Here is a 17,859-nt window from a genome sequence, read left to right on the forward strand (position 1 = left end):
ACTCTGTCTCTGGTGAAGCCTCTCGCCACCCCTGAGCCTCTGGCCTGTACCCCAATTCTGTATGTACAAATAAATAAAATCTTAAAAAAAAAAAATGAGCTATAATGTTAAAAAAAAAATTTTAAAGGGATACATATTCATAAAACCAAAGTTTAAAATTGTGGCATTCTATAAAATAAAATCATGTAGAACTCTAATGGCTTTGAATTCTCAACACCTACCTTAATTTCTGGTTCTTCTTGTGATGTCCTAAGTCACAGCAAAACAATCTGGAGCAGCCCTGGCAGGATTCTACTGGACTGCTATGCTTTACTCTTCATTGTGTACACAGAATGTTGGGGAAATTTTACACGAAAGACACATGCTTGAAATATGGAGATAATGTGGCCGGTTTTTTTCTTTTTAGGTTTACCCCAGCTTCACAGGACACAAGGATAATATTTACACACAAGAAAAAGTAAAACATACACAGAGATGAGACACCTATGATCATGTTAACATGTAGCTATTTCAGCTTTTCAACTCTAAGATATCATGGATTGAAAATTACCACTAACTTCATCCCTTTGGGGAAATAAAGTAATTACATTGTCTTGACATAGTTACGAGATTCAAAAATAAAGTTAAAAATACACATCTAAGGCCTGAGAATATATGGCAGTGAGAACAGTAAATTTCTTGTTAAAATTTCCTTGTGATTAAAATTTTAGTAATACAAGTTATCAATCATAGCTTACCTAAAGATAGAAATAAATTGTCCCCATTCGTAATAAATTTCAAGCATTGTATTATCTCACTCTATATTGCCCCCATTCCAAACTCTGAATTCAACTAAATTAACTATTTCCTTAATTTCTACTGAAAGCAAATAGTACGTGATACAAGAGATGACTAAACAAGATGTCCCCTTTCAAGGGAAAAACAAAAAGACCATCTCTAATCTGTAGTCTTTCCCCTCCACAGTCAACTAATTTTTCTGACAGTTAAGTTGCAGAAATACAATGAATCAAGAACAATCTTTACAGGGTAGGTATTTGCTGATTCAAGTTTGAATATCATACATCCTATTAAGACCTAACCTACAACCTTCCTTCTCAGAGCAAAAACAGTGGTATTTCTAAAAGTCCCCCAGACTCAGAAAGGATTAGTTTCAAAAAAGTAAATTTTAAGAAATCATCCTTCAGATTTCTTACTATAATGAGCCAGGGTTATATGAATGTCACTTTCACCAGCAATAGAACATTAAGTATTTCAAAACCTTCCCTTCTTGATTTTAACAGCATCCAAAAATAAGTCTGAAGACAGTGTGTTCATTCAGTTGCTTATAGAATATACCAATCCATACTTCATATGGTTCCAAAAAGTAATTGTTCAAGTCAAGACTGCCAGCTGGCATCAGGAAGATACCCGCCTGTGATGAAATTCTTCTAGAAGTTACCTAGCCACAAGCCTAAAATAATACATGCTCAGAATCTTGGCCTTTTAGAGAATAGTTGGTGGACATTCTGCTTGGAATGTGAAGCTTCTAAAACAAAAGCCTACCACAACAGCCCTACCAATAAGGCATCAAACCTTAGCTAAGACCTAGAGATGAGAGGACACTGCTCACTCTGTCTTTCTGGACTGAAGCACCTTACACCACATGAACAAGGCTACCAGAGGTAAAAAGACCATCATTTTGGAGACCAGATGAAAAAATACTGAAATGGGAGTCACAGATCTAGCTCCTTCTTCCCCTCTCAGTAGCGTGAATAGTTGGGCAAACCATGTGATCACTGAGCCTCCTTTTCTTCATCTTTAAAATGATTATCCAGGGAGGTCTGACAACAGTCAAGCTATTAGCAACTAAAACAGGCAGTTCCCTGTGGCATCCCTCCCAATTTGACTGTCCGTAACAAAATTTCATTGCATTAGAAAGCAATAATTTATAAGGTATTTAGAAGCTGTACAAAAGGGAGGGAGGACTCATCATTTTCTTCTATAGGCCACAAACCATGTTGTTCACCATAAATCTATATTTTGCCCAATACTGTTTATAAACAACACCTATTTTATGCAAGAATACATGTTATCCCCAATGGCCAGTTCCAACTGAGGGAATGAGCCCTTCCAGCAAATCAAAGAAATGAAGTATTACGTAGGCTGTAAAGGGGGGGCAGGAAGGGGAGGAAAAAAGGCAGACCTACGAACACCAAGAACTGGCATGAGAAGCCATACTCTGATGGATGTGATCTTAGGCATGAGGAGGACTGGGGGAAGGTACAGATTAGTGCTCTTAAAAACATCCCAGTTTCAGACCTGTTATTTGCCGCCTGCTATTGAAACTATGCTATATAAAAAAAAAAAAAAAGCCAAAGAAACACTACAATCTATATGACATTTTCTTAGGTGCTTTGAAAAACAAATGCTATACCCAAAAAGAGGTGCTGGCACATTATGCTGTCACGAGAATAAAAGTACGCAGGGAAAGTATGAAGGCTTTGTATAGTTCCACACACAAGCCTAGAAGCCACACTTCCTGGGACAACAGCAGGATTAAGACAGTCACAATGGCATCTCTCTTCAGTCACAACATAAACTTGGCAGGTTCTGCATTGCATAAATATTCTTCACCTAAGAATGGACTCTGGCAAACCAGCAGTTACTCATAACATAAAAGAGAATTACATGGAACAAAAATGACATGGTAAGAAAGAAGGAAAGGAAAGACTAATCAAACTAAGAAAAGTAAATATATACACAAACTGACAAAAGTCACACACACTCCTATTTCCAAAGCTACCTAAAGTCTAGAGGAGACAGAGATGTCCCTTTCTCATTTCCTCAAACCCTATTAAGCTTGGTGGGAAAGAAGTTGACATCTTTTAAATCATCATTTTCAGTCTCATCTCCTTAAGTAGACAGATCAAGGAATGAAGACGAGGATGCTTTATAAATTTCTCTAAAGCTCTCTCAGTACCCAGCACTTAGTAATAATATGTGATAAACAGTATTATACAATCTTCCTGGCTTCTGAGTATAATCCTAATACAAACACTTAAAAGGATATTAAAAACTATCTTCAACAGAACTAAAAAAGCAAACTTTAGATGAATTTAAAAAGATCTAAACTCCAAGTTAACCACCAGCACACATATACCAAACCCTTTTTTGTTACACAGAAGCTCCAGGACAATGATTCTCAACTTTTAAGGAGATAAAAACACACTGGTTTTTACAGATTCTCAATTCCCTGCTCCCGTCCCCCAACAATGATGAAAACACCCTGGAAAGTTCTCAAGAGATGCCCCAGGGCACATCAAAATAAGGAATATATTCATCTAAAATAATCATGTAATCATGAAGATGCTTAGCACCAACAGTTCCTCTTAAATGCCTCTTAAAGTTCAAAATGTATCTACATTAACAATTACAATACGCAATGTATTCAAAAATCTATGTCAATAGTATACTTTTACTAAAACCCCTAATATTTGAAGGGAAAACACACACACACACCCCTTGGTTGAACTGAAGATGGCACCAATTTTTAAAACTGCCAGCAATAAGCCCCTATTATTCTCAAGGATTTTGCTAAGATATTCGATACAGGAACATAGTCTAATTCCTCGTTATGACTGTCCTAGCTCAAGTGGCTGCCAGGAGAGCAGAGCTTTATAGGCATTGTTCTTTCCTCAGAAGCTACATTAATGTTTGGTTGATATAAAAGATCTTCATATCTGTTTGCCAGGCTGAACAGAAAGTTAACTAAAAATGCAAGTGTTTAAAATCACCAAAAGGAAGGTTCTAAGCTGACATTTCTACCTACTTAACATTCATCTGTATTCTTCTCACTAGACATTAACACACATGAAAGTTGCTCTCTGCTATTCAAATCATGCTATTATGCTCAGGAGTAGATTAATAATATCCACCTTCCTTATTGTAAAATAAAATTACAGCATTGGTCCAAACATGACATGTGGAGCCTCTTTCTACTTCTGCTGGCGCATCAGCTTGCTCTACTGCACACAAGGGGGAGAGCTTTGCTGAAGCTGTCCTGCTGTTTCTAAGAGAGAAAGAAAAGACTGAAGACTGAAAAAAATAGGGGAAGAGCAAAAGAGAGAAACAACACATATAAACCTCACACCTGGTAACCTCTCATATCAGCTCTTTTTTAACAGCAATCTGAGGGGTAAATGTCTTTTCTAAGCTGACACCATCAGCAATGAGGTTAGCAGGTGGGCCACAGGCCTCTTTTAACCAGCTCATAGCATCCTATTAGTTTTCACAGCACCAAGCAACTTCTGCTGACCTCAAAGCATCTGAACAAATAGAAGCAAGCAACCAGCAGGAAGAAATCCCTGCTCCCAATGGGGAACAGGTCTAATATCCCAGGGAGAGGGGGAAATGGTAAGAGAAACTGATGGAAGCACATATTTAGAAAGGAAGAAGAAAGTGTCTTGCAACTATGAATTAAGGAAGCAGAGATTCAAGACAAGATTTTTCTGACTGACATAAAGGAGACTAGGAGATCTAAATTTACAAGGCACAATGTCACATTAATTCAGACATTATTTGCAAACAGGGAAAGTCAAAGGACTATGAGCTTTTAGAACTACTTCCTTTATTTTTATATTTCATTATACTTTCTAATGCCTATGGCTTAAGGAATTATAGCATTATAGTAAAAAATGCAAGTATACACAAAAGCCAAAAGTAATCTATTCCAAAATAAATAAATCATGCCTCATCTAAAGAGGGCAGTTGATGAATGTGGACTCAGTGTTGTTCTACCCTGTCAATTCATCAAAATATATGAATATGGTTCTAAATCTTTCCATGACATTTCCCAACATCTCTTATCAACAATGCTTATCAACTATTTTATAATACTAAACTTATGCCACATACAACAGCTAAAGACCACATGGAGCCCATGGGCCATCATTTCAAATCCATGCCAGAAACTAATTCACTAATACCCCTTTGTCTCTTTCCTCCTTTGATAGCAATTCATTTGGTCATAGAACATGTTCTTCCACAAGCTGCTTGTAATATAAAAGTCAATGCAAAAGTTCAAGCAGAATAAGAAAATATATGGACAACTAAGCAAGTTGTATCCAACTCACAATTGCTGCGTTGGAAGTAGAAACTGCTTGTAAAATCACAGGCAGGTAACTAAATGAAAGCTTTAATACTAAGATATTACAAAGAGAAAAGAAAGGCTGTATGTAGTTTAAGTTCCTTGCAGAGACAGTGACAGGGCACAGGTAAAAGTACTAATGACCTGGTTTTTTGGAACATGTCCATGAGTCATTCTCACTCAGGCCAGCAAGGATCTCAAGGGTTTAAACAAAAGAAGCCACCAACTAGTACACAGCACTAGGGATGAGAAAGTGGCATTGAATAAACTCATAGAAATAACTCTTAGCTAGGAATAGGTAATAAAAACTAGTCCACTCTATAATAATAAGCTTTTTAAATTTAAAATATTCTGGACAGCTGTGCAATAAAGGTGAAATCCCCATATGTCCAGTAAAGAAGCACCATCACTGAATTTAAAAAAAAAAAATCTCACTTTTGAAAAGTAGCTAGGAGAAAATTCAAAATCAAGTATAATCAGCTCAGAAAGTCCCCCCTTCCCAATTCACTACATTTATTTTCAAAAACACTGATTTATTTAAGACTTATTGTGTACTTAGGACATATAGAAGTTATGCCTAAAGAGTAAGAATTGTGTTAAATATCCTTCAAGAACTGAACAAGTAAGCAATTTCCTATAACTTACTTGAGAGTCACACCTAGTGAATGTATAAAAACAAGCAGGGAAATAAAGGCAGGACTATATCCTTAGGGATAAGGGATTAAGCAAAATTAAAATAAGAAAAATATGTTCTGATTATTTTAATGTTAATGTGCTTTAACGTAAAAGTTTGATTTTGCATTTAAAAAATGGAAAATTTAAATTAAGACATTTATTTAATGGGATGCTAATTAGTTCATTCTCATAATCTCACATGTAATATTCTAGCATTATTTATATTTTTGAGAAAAAAATACATATTATACTTCCCTTGCAAATTCCACCATCAGAGAGATATTTATATCTATTTCCATATTGAAATGTTTAAAAATCACAATTCTCCCCAAACCTCCCTACAGCTTAGGAATTTTATGTGTGATAGAAATACACATAATATGTGCAAATGTTATAAAGATTCACTATAACTGCTAGCTCATAATAATATTAAAGGCTAGTCACATAAAACTCATCTGTGGGGTCCATCAATTACTACTATTCCAACTCAGCAAACACTGTCGTTTCACTGTCAAAAATCTCATCGTAAAGTATGCTCATCTGCACCCAACCTTTTAGAAGAGGATGATGTTTTATACTCAAAGGTTAAGAAACCAAGGACAAAAATGAGCCCAAACCACACGACAGAAACTTCATACTTCCAGCCTAGTATTTTTCACCTGACTCTGCTAAATTAAAAATTTCAACCTAAGTGACAAAACCTACTGAGGCAAGACAACTCAGAAGCTAAACTGGCAGCTTTGTGTTCACAAGAAGACCTTACATGTGTAATATTTGTTTACAAAAAAACAGAATAGACTTTAAAACAAGCTGAGGTGACAAGGAAGCTTAGACTCTTGCTTTCCATGAACACTAAAGGCCCACCTGAGTAACACTATAGCAGACAAGAATTCATCTAAATGACTTAGCTCTCCTCTTGCAGTGCACACAAATAACTCCAATTTTCAAATTTCTATTATTGCATGGAACTTCACATCAACACTTTTGACTCCAGAGAACAAGATGGCAAAAACTGCACAAAAAGTATATGTATATTCATTTCTCTAGGGAAAAAAAGGCCTAAAGCTTTCTTAGGATGCTCAAAGAGACTCAGAATGTCTTGATATTAACAATAAATCCCAATTTTATACACACTCATAATAAGAAAATACAGTACAGCTAAGAATTCTAAAACAACAATTATCTTTATTCTCACAAAGAGATAAATTTAGTCAAGTGTCTACTAAAGCTTTAAGTGAATTGGACCACTGCACAAAGTGAAAAAAAAAAAAATATATATATATATATATATGAAAATCCACCCTAAAGGACCATTAGTTTGATACTGTTTTTAAAAAAATAGGATTTTGTGGTATTTCATCAATAGTCTTTAAGTTGCTGAGATAATGTGCAGTAATGAATAATCTTAAGTTGTCACCACACAAAAGTATTCAACATTCAAAAGGAAAACCTAAGAATATCAATGAAATTGATGCATTCAGGAGCCCTCCCTAGTGGTGCAACTGGTGAAAGCATGGCACTATGAAACTATCTGCAGTCACTGCAACACAAGTTCATCCCTCACTAGGGAGGTACCCACATGGCATGACAGACCTCTCCTGACCCGCCTGCTGTTCCCCTCCTCAGTATATTTAAGTAGATCTGTCTGTTCTGCTCCCCACTCTGTGGTGAATCCTCTCACTCCCTGTACCTGTTCTTGTATGCATAAACAAATACACCTAAAAAAGAAAGAAAATGATACCTTTACCAAAAAATAAAATTTTGATAGACTATCTCTGTAAATGTATCATCAGTATCAAAATCGATGCCTCTGGAAAGGTACCTAGCTTAATGCTGCCCACACAGGACATTCTGTTGTTTTATACAATGGAATCTAAGACTAGAGCTAAAGAACATGAGCTTCATTTAAAAAAAAAAAATGTTTGGCCTTCCTAAATTTATGATACAGATCATGCAAGCTAAGAATGGAATCTGTGCAGTTAATAAAATAAACTTCCTAAATACACCATAACACCTCACTAGAATTTTACTGTACTATTTCAATTTCAGTCCATATTCCAACTTACCCCTCCTATTTAAGTCATAATGAAATGTCGTCTAATACACCAAAATTCTAAAGCAAATTACTGCCTTTCAAGCTTAAGCATCTTCTACTTCTGCGTAGATTTATATTACTTGAAATTAAGAAAAACTAACTACTGCTTCAAACCATCTAGTAGAGGGAATCAAACCCTCTTCCCAAATAAGAAACATAAGACAATAGATTTGGCATTACAGTACAGCACGCGGGTTTTAAGAACAAGCAATACCTGTGAAGACTTTTACACTTGTATAATAAAAACGGGTGAAAGTGAACATCCATACATCTTATGTCCTCCACAGAGTTAACTGAAGAGTTGGGCGTGGCATCACCAGTGCATAAAATATTCGACTTCAGTCCTAAAATAATCAACACAAAGCAGTAACACTGCCAAGTTTACATTAACAATTGAAAAAGCCTTTAAACCAAACAACAATCTGTGGGTTCTAGAAGGAATCTAAGTGGAGCGTTCCCTAACTGCACAAGTCACCTGTCCATAAAGGCACCCTGACGATAACCAAGTACCCATACTATAAATAAATAAATAAAATGACAAATGAGGTAGCAAAGTATGATTATCCTCTGGTCAACTGAGCATATCCAAGAATCAGAGCTGGGGTGGACTGCTATGGGCAGGTTTTCCACAGGGTGGCTCACCATCCAGGCCCCATGCCACCTCTCCGATACAATATCCCACCAAGGCCACCAAAAAAATCACTTAACCAGGCTAAGTACTACAGATTGCTAGCCACCTTCACTTCCAAATAAATACTAGTGATAAAGGGAACAATAAGAATGTGATGATATGTTAGATTCAATTATGATTTCAAATGACAGCAAAGGAAATGACCCTACCCAAGTGATCAAAAAGGTGAACAGCACATTCAATCTTGATATTTTGGAGTAACCAGTTCTTTAGGTAAAAAGAACATGAAGGAGGGCTCTCCCTGGTGGCATAAGAGGTTAAAGCACCGCATAATGAAGCTCTCCAAAGCCACTGCAGCACGAGTTTGATCCCTAGCTAGGGAGGTGACCCACATGGCATTGCAGACCCCTTCTAACCCGCCTGCTGCTCCCCTCAGCAGCGTACTTTGTCAATCTGCCCGTTCTGCTCCCCACTCCATCTCTAGTGAATCCTCTCACCCACCACACCTCTAGCCTGTACCCAATTCTGTAAGCATAAATTTAAAAAAAGAACATTAAGGATAAAATGCCACTGTGGCACTCTTGTGCCATGTAACACCGAAGTGTCACAGGCTTTTAAAAAATTTTTTTCATCAAAGAAAAGAGGGTCAATGCCAATTTAGAAAGTCAGGATGACTCTTATGGCCTTAATAAGAATTTGGACCTGTGTTTAGAAAAGGGAAAAATGTGGGGGAGAAAAAGAAGTTTTGTTTCTTTTTAATTTTAATCACATTAATAAGAAAAGCCCAGAGGATAGACCGGCTGAAAATGGTAACAAGGATTCAGCCAGGAACATCTATCTGTGTACAAAGAACCAAAAGGCCAGAATAAGGAAATGGGTAAGAGAATCCATGAAGAGCTAAGAAACCCAAACAGAAGAGTAGCTTGTTTCCGTGGTGAAGAAACATGAATAAAAACTAACCAACTGAAAATTGAACTCTGTCAAAGACACCACATCCTTGAGCCTAGAAAAAGAAGATATGATTTGGTATTGAATAAAACGCCTGGCTAATGTTAAACAATACTGGGTGGCTGTTCCATTCTAAGAGCATATCCTGAAAACTAAAAATTTTTGAACCATGGGGAAAGTGTGTGCAGCGCAAAATACTTGATCTGACATGATTCCTAAAAGCAAACACTACACTACACCATTGAGGAAACACCTAAAAATGGTGGGAGAGATTCTTAAATGTCTAGGGCTTAGTTTTTGAAGGGGAAATTTAAAAAAAAAAAAAAATTCTCCGAAAGGTGGCAGCACAAAGTTAGCCAATTAAGGGGCAAATTTAATCACACAAACACATTATTTCAAGAAGGAAAAGGAAAATAGAGGAATCATAGAAAACTGGATGTAATGTGTTTCTTCATAATCAAATTTTCCTCCTCCACCCAAGTCATTCTTCCGGAAATCTTTTCTCTTGGCCACCTTCATCACTGCTCCCACATTCCCAAGTGACCTTAGGCTCTAAGTATGCCCCCCAATCTGCAGTGTCAAGATTTCTACAAACCTCTTGTGAAGAACAGCCCCAACAACTGCAATACTAATCCACATTCTAATCCATCCAGCAAGACAGTTACCCTTACTAGACCAGAAGTTCCACATGAAAGCATAAATCCAAGACATTTTTCCATCAAATCACCAAAATGGAGACTCCAGAGCAGCTTCCCAAAGAAGTACCTTAGCACACATGAAAATTTCAAACCAGTCTGCTAACCAATTCTTGAGGAAACTGTCTTCCTAGGAAACTAAACAGTATTTTCAAACAAAATTACACCCCAACTGGTATTCTAGTGGCTTTAAAAGGACTTCTTTAGGTTTCAGAAGTGAGCTACATTTTTAGGAAGACAGATTATAGGCAGAGCCACACACACACAAAAAAAAAATAATAAGTTTTAAAAAGCTCTTCACTGTAGCTGAAGGTATTTCAGTTGGCATTGTTAAGTACCATTCCTTAGGGAAGGGAATAAAGGACAGTGATAACCTGTAACAAATCCTCCTTTTCTCACATTTTCAGAAAAACGTAGAGAAGATGGGAAATGAAGATGTTATCATAATGATCTCTTTAAATACACACTATTTTAAATGCCCATCTGGACAGCCGCAACTCCATGTTTCAAGCTCTAGAGGCAAGGTTTTGCACTCAGGCCCTCCTGGGCAAATAGGCTTTTAAGGAATCGCTGTGAAAAGACTTTGCTGGTCATTGTCACGACCACAGGAGGCACCTGCTGGTGAACCGATGTTCGTCCTCGCTAGACTCCACCAATCTCACAAGTGCACGCACACACATTCGTGCACGGGGGCCGCAGCTGGTCAGTCCTCCCAGCCGATCTGGCGGCGCAGCTGCCACAACCACCGCAATCCAGCCAAAGCCCAGAGTGCGCCTCGCCCAGCGGCGCCCCGAGATTCCCGCCCAGCGCAGCGCAGGCGTCCAAATCAGGGACGTGACCTCGAGCTGCGACCTCTCGCGACTGCACTCGGCCTCATCCAACCCCGCGCAAAGGGAAGAGTGGCCCGGAGGATCATCTTTACTCCGCCAGGGCACCCACGGTCTCAGGCCATGTCCCACACCGCGTGGCCGCTGCAAGACTCGAGAGCCCTGGGAGCTCCCAGGACCGCGCGAGAGGAGGCGCCTTACCTACTGGGCACGCCAGACACCACCCGGCACGCTGGGCTAGAGAGCCCAGGGCACACGCCTCCCACGGAGGAGGGGGCAGTCCACCCCAGGAACCCTGCCCCTTTTCTAGAAAACCCACCTCCCCCACTTTCCCTCCAATACACTCACCTGCGTCTCGGCGCAGTTCTTCACGCGCTACACGCGGCCGTACCCGGGCACGTCCACGCCTGTGCACGCTGCCTGGCGCGACCAGCCCGTTCGGCTCCCGCTGCCCACAACCAGCTAATGCCCACCGGAGGGGCGGTGCCACCTCCAGAGGCGCCCAATTCCCTCCACTCCCGCCGCCTGGAGCCGAGCTCTAGGAACTTCGCGTGCACAACCTCCACCGCCCCCACCAGCGTTCCCGCCCCGAGCCCGGACGAGGGCTTCCCGCCGCCCCGAGGCCAGACTCCGCACAGAGCCGAAGCGACGCGCTCAGCTCTCAACCTCGGCGTCCAAACCCCGCCAGGGCAAGGCGCGGCGAGCCCGCCCTCCCCGCCCCCACCCCACGCCCACCGCACTTGCCTGCTACGACTCGGGCTGCAGCTACCGAAGCTCGCGCCGCCGGCCGTCAGCACTGCCACGGAGGAGTCGCTCCGAGCGGGCTCCGCGGAGAGGCGGTGGCGGCGGCGGCGGCGTCCCCAGTCCTGGCGGTGGCAGGAGGGCAGACTGGAACCCGATGGAACCCCTGCCCCGCCCGCGCCTCGCCGGCGACCGGCCTCCTCACCGGCCGGCAGCTGCCTCAGTGACGCCCGGACGCCGCGGTCCCGCCGTTTGTAGCTGGGCGGGGAGGAGGGGCTTGGTTGGAAGAGCGCCAGGAGGCGGGGCCGGCGGCGAGTTCGCGGCGCCGCGGCAGCCGCCGCCGCCGGCGCGTGCCCTGCCCAATCGCCCCGCGGGCCGGTGCCTGCGAGACGACACCGACTCCGTGCTGCGGCCGCTCGCCTCGGTACCCCAGGTTTCCGACGCTAACCCAGCTCTCAGATAAGGGTCCCCTGGCCGCGCGGAGAGCGTCGTGCCCCCAGAGGCGGCGGATTTCAGGTGCAACTTCGCAAATCCCGAGGCTCCGGGCGCTAACCGGGAGCCGCCACAACGATCGCGCGGGGGTTACTTTGATATAAATGTGTATCAAATATGTGTACATAACACATGTACACATACTGCAAGCAGAGCGAAAAGGTTCTCTTTTGCCCTGCTTCTCAGTCAAAGGGTCTTGTCCCTCCGCGAAAACTGAAGACCTGGCCCCCGCTGCTCCTCTCTACCTCTCCAGCTGGAATCTGACGGTCTATGAAGCCCTGAGTATCTTTGCGGGGTGCTAGACTCTGCTTCAAACGCAAAGTGGGAAATTCTGCACTTGGCTATGCAAGCGCCTGCCGCTCACCACATTCTCCCAAAGCTCCCCACACAAGCCCCGAAATGGCCAACTCTTCGCGGTGGGGGCGTCCCGTTACTACCTAGTCCTGGCCCGCCCCTTCGCCCGGCTCAATCGCTTTTCCTCAGAAAAACCTGTGTCTGTCTTTAGACTCAGCCCCACCACTGGGAGTCAAAACCAACCCGAGCCACGCGGCAGGAACACGTTTTTACACCTGCTGAGCCGCTTAATTACGAGAGCACCTGTCGTGCAGTGGTTTTTCATTCCAAGGGCTTCCGTTTTAACGCTTGCTCCCCCTCCCCCCCCCAAAAAAAACTACATTTAAAAATAACACCTGTCATACCTACCTGAAATCGCAGGGAGTGAAAGGAATTGAGCAATGGACTACTGAGTCGCCGCAAGAACGTGACCGAGGTTACAGCTTCAAGGGCATGATGCGGGTTTGATGCAGCAAGGTCCGCTAAGGGCGCTCAAAGCTCCCCGCCCCCACACGACGGGCGGGGCTGGGGGAAAAGGGGGAAGGGAGGACGCCTCCAACCAGGGCGGGGGTGGAGGAGGCAAATTGTCCTCTTGGACGAAGTCAAAGCAAGCATAGTAAAGGAGAAGGTTCGACCATGATGGAACTGGAGAAAGTTCATTCCTCAATTTGAGGAACCCTGACAGCGGACACCAGAAATAGCTAATTGATTCTATATCAGCATTTCTCTTAACACCCCAAATCCGATTTGCAATTAAATGACCTTAATTGACTTTGCTTGGATTCCTGAGGAAACCGCTCAAAGCTCATGCGCTTCTTTGACCTCTCACTAAATAGTAAATAATAATAGTCCCATCCCAAGCACGCGGGACTCAGAATGTCTGTTTCCAAACCTTAGGCGAAAATGGGCCTACCAAAATTACCAACCCACCCCTAAAACTCTTCTTCGAATGTCTTACGCCCTACTTCCGGAAATAGACTTCTTGAAGTTGTGGGAGACTCCTCTCCTTAGTAGAGTTCCCCCAAGTCTTCCAAACCACTTCTGCCTGTGAAGGTTGCATTTTCGTGGGAAACACCCAAAGAGGTTAGCTTTATAAAGCAGGACGCCAATGTATTTGGTTAAAAGACAGGAGAACCCAGGTGTCCCTAATTTAAGATAGAAGGAGGGAATGAGAGGTATAACTGAGATTTCTTTTAATCCACCCCCCACTGTCGACTTGAAACACTCCTCATTTTTTTTTTGCTTTTTTTTTTTTTTTTGCTTTTTTTTCAGACTTATTCAGATGCTGAAAAACCTTTTACATGTCCCATTTAGGAAATATTTTACAAGGAAGTCTTACAGGACCAAATAAATTCCCTACCACTTTATCCCCAAAATACGCACTTTTTAAATTTCTACCTTTAGGAAATGGTTTTCAGTTAGGAAAAGTATATCTTTAGCTATTACTGCTTTGATACCCCCTCCCCACTCATTTTAAGCAGGCATTTTGTAGGTTACAGTGTAAGCCTAAGAAATAAACCTTCTTCAACTCCCTCCCACTTCTACCATCCAGAAGATGGGTATATAAATAGGTGTGGGGTAGGGCTCAAGGTTTTGAATGTTAACCAACCAAGTGTATGTACATGACGAGGGGAGGGGAGAGAATCCATGCGTGTCAGGTAGAAAGTCCAGAAACAGCCATTCCTGTCCAGCAATGTTAAGAGTAAATACTAAATGGTTGGCTATTTCTCTCACCCTTGCCACAATGAAGCCAGATCTGCAGCTGGTGATTACGAGAGAAAATACCCAGTCTCGACAGCAGTTTCACTAACCCATACTTGAAAATGGAAAACGGGGAACGTGTCCAACCTCCAATTTGCCACAGTTGTATAGCTCTCATATTAATTCTTTTACAGACGTGAAATAGGTGGATACGTAGCAACGTGCTGGGCATAAATTAAGCAACAATGGCCACGCGAGGTCCTGTTAGCTGCGGAGCTTCCTTGGTGGGCACTGCCACCCTGCCATCCCCAGCCCCCACAGCCCCGGAGACGGCTGAGTCGTATCCCGAGGAGGTGGCCACACGTTGGCTTTAGAACCCGGAGGATGGGTGGGGTGGAGAGCAGCGAGGAAATAAACCCTAGCCGGCTTTGTACCTTTCCCCCTTCCTTTCAGCCTGCAACGCACACGAGCGCTCTCACGCACACACTCACCCACACCCCCCTCGTGCCAATAATTTAAACTTCTCGTAGGCAAAGACAGCACCTCGTTCACCGCCACCACCTCTCCACCCTCCCGGCCCCGCGAACATCTACCCCCCCTTTCCACATCTACCCTGGATTATCTTTTTCGCAGTAGAAAGTCAGCTGGTCTCTCCTAAACCCTGAGAAATCACAAAAGTTAATATAAAGCATGTGTTTGACCAGCGTCTCATCCCCAACCATCTTTCTCTAGGCGTCAGTTTAACAATAGCTATTCCAGAAAGGGGGTAGGGCGGTAAGGCTGGGGTAGAGAGCTACGTAGCCAAGTGGGCTCCTGGGGAGGGCTGTGAAGCCTCTCGGCAGCATTGGGCTTCCCCTCTTCCCGAAGGTGAAGTCAGCCGCGTAGGACCAAGGACAGGGCTTGGAATCCGCTCCCAGAGCCCCGCTCAGTGAGCCTCCCAGGCAGCCACCACTCCACAGACACAGCTCCAAGGATCTTATTTACGCTTTTCTGAACAAAGGGAATCTCATATCCGGCATAAGCTTAAGTATTCGGCTCCAAATTGGCTATCTTCTTTAAAAATAAAATCACGGCAATTGGCGCCAGTGAATTTGAGCCTGCACACCTAGCAAGGATGAGTTTTGACAGCTTCAACCCACCCCAGACCCAGCTCAGACCCAGCCCTCAGGCAGCATGTACTTTTTTCAGTCAACTATACAACTCACTGCCTGCTTCAACATTTAAATTCCATCTGGCAATTCCATCTCCCCAGCACATGTTATCTGGTTCATGCAATTAAGTCGAGGGGAGGGGGCTCGCGGGGTCTAATCTCTAAGTCCAGGCTTCTGATTTTCCTAATGGTACTAGCCTCTCCGATCCTTCGTTTGCCTTCTAAAGTAGAGGCATGCATCCCCCCCAAACAAGTTATCCTTCTTTTCCCACGAAATGAACTTCCAACCTCAATCCCAAAGCTCACTCAATATCTAGATTCCCATTTTACCCCTGTCCTATCCTGGTCACATTTACCACTTAAGTTTCTGCCATTGACATCTGCGAATATTCAGTACGTCAAGCATGCGTCCACTGTCTTTTAGTCTAGCTCTCTAGAATTAAAAAGCAGAGCAGTAGCTTTGAAATGAGACAAACATGTGCAATTAACTTCATATTCTGTATTCCACTCACTTACAGGTTTTCTGGGTTTGCCAGCGCATCGCTGCAACTAATGATTAAAGAAACCAAACCGAAACTTACCTTTCTCCCTTAAGGTTTTTGTGTGTGTGTGTTTTTAAAGTAACGGTGCAGTTCTCCCAATAAGGATGAGCAAGAAGCTGCTGGATAGTTCTCTTAAGACAGCACGAAACCTAAACTGTGCTCGGCTTAAAAGAAGCAAATAAAAAGAAATGCTTTCGACCCCAAAGTCCAACGCTAAAAGAAATGGCGAAAAAAAAAATATGAAAGGGGAGGGGAAACTTAAAAAACAGAGTTTAAAAAGACGGAGAGACTACCCTCCTACTGCCGTTCAACTAAACAAAAAGGGGCAAGAAAAACAAACGAAGGAACAAAGAAAAGAGACGAAGAACGTTTTTTCAAAAAGACGTTGTCTTTCTCCTTGTTGCTTTTTAGTAGGTCGCTACAGGAGTAAGCTGCTGCATCTCTAACTGAGAACAGAAATAAGGGGGGAGGACGTCTTAAAAGGGAGGTGGACTGGACCACAGATTTATAGCACCGTATCACCAACCCCTTCTCTGCCTCCGCACTGCCGTGTGTGCAGCTGCTCTGCCAGGCTCCTATCCCGGGCAGCACGCGCGGAAGTATACGCTGACTCGCGCCACAACGTAACTTGCTCATCTCCCCAGGACTCTGATAGGTCTATATGCTTCAATTGACACCGCCCAAGCGATGCTATGCACTATGATTGGTTAAGACCTTGTGTCACTCTCAAGAGCTCAATGGAGTCCCGTTTCAAGGTAAGTTGTGCGGGAAGGTACACACTTAACACTGGCGGCGAAGGGAAATGCAAGAAGCAAAAAGAGATGAGGAGAGAGCAACGTGGGAGGGTTGGAACTGTACTATCAGAGTTTGAGAAATGGCACGATCTCGTCTCCTATTAAATCTTTCTGCTTCCAAAAGACTCATTTCCTTTGCCATCACTGCCGCATCTATGGCACGTTTCTTTATTAGCATTTAACTCAGTCCGGTATGTATGAGTCAGAGAGAGCTCCTCTCTTTGATCTGAGTGAAAGGGATGAATGTACATCCATTACTTGCCCGCATGCCTTTTTCGATTTGTGTTCCAGTATTCTGTATTAGATGTTGAACAATTTCTTGTTTTTTACTATTTCAACATATGCGTATTGCAACTCTCTTGTTTATTTTTTAAGCATCCTTTTAGGATAAGATGAAGTCAGAGATGCTTTCAAATAAAGCTGTACGGTTTTAATTGGCTTTCATTTCATGTTGGAATAGAAAAGTGTAGGGTAAACATCGCGTCTGGGAAGAGAGGTACTGAGCAGAATTAAGGTCCTTCACTTTGAGGTGTATGATGACTCTCAAAAAGAACAGCTGTATATAAAATTAGAACAAGCCACTCCTCTGCATTTGCTGGCAGTACAATTCTTGGATCACACATGTATTGCTGACAGTAAAGATAGTCGAGTCTTTATCAGGGTTCTTTCTCTGAGGGCTATAAAATTTAACCAAGATGCTGCCAACACTTTTACTTCGTAGATATTTACTACTTTAAGACCATATTTTAATAACATTCAGGAGACTAAAATATAGTTTTATTCATGGTGTTTATATCTTTCTCTAAGTAAAATGTGGTCCTCGGGATCAACTTGAGTATCAAAGGAGAAAATATTCAATTGAACTAGGTTCTTTTCCAGCATAAATCTCTTCTTTTATTCTAGAAAGATAGCTCCAAGTTCCTAGACAGTACATTACATTTCTTGCACAGTGTGACATGTCTTCTCTAGGGTTTCCTGCCTTTCTAAAAGAAAGTCCTTTACCCGTTTACTATTAGTCCCTATCTTTGAAAATATCCATTAAGAGGAGGTACATGTAAGAGAAATTGCAAGTGGGTGGAGTGGGGTATAGGGAAAAGAGACAGGGTCACA

The 17,859-nt window shown here is 42.5% G+C and overlaps 1 protein-coding gene across 4 annotated transcripts in view; it reads right to left on the reverse strand.

The window, feature by feature from the left end:
• ELAVL2 (ELAV like neuron-specific RNA binding protein 2) overlaps positions 1 to 16,525 on the reverse strand; it is a 129,429-nt gene extending 112,904 nt beyond the window's left edge. For 2 of the 4 annotated variants that reach the window (XM_004677694.2, XM_012721433.1), the window contains exon 1: positions 15,995 to 16,524. The gene's annotated coding sequence lies outside the window, so the exon portion shown is untranslated. Of the gene's footprint in view, positions 1 to 12,931; positions 13,020 to 15,994 lie in introns of those variants that run through there. The other 2 variants (XM_012721434.1, XM_012721435.1) reach the window with 2 other exon arrangements.
• Positions 16,526 to 17,859: the final 1,334 nt, after the last annotated feature.

The sequence above is a fragment of the Condylura cristata genome, unplaced genomic scaffold (assembly GCF_000260355.1).
Source record: "Condylura cristata isolate star-nosed mole 26May11 unplaced genomic scaffold, ConCri1.0 scaffold00006, whole genome shotgun sequence".
NCBI lineage: Eukaryota > Metazoa > Chordata > Mammalia > Eulipotyphla > Talpidae > Condylura > Condylura cristata.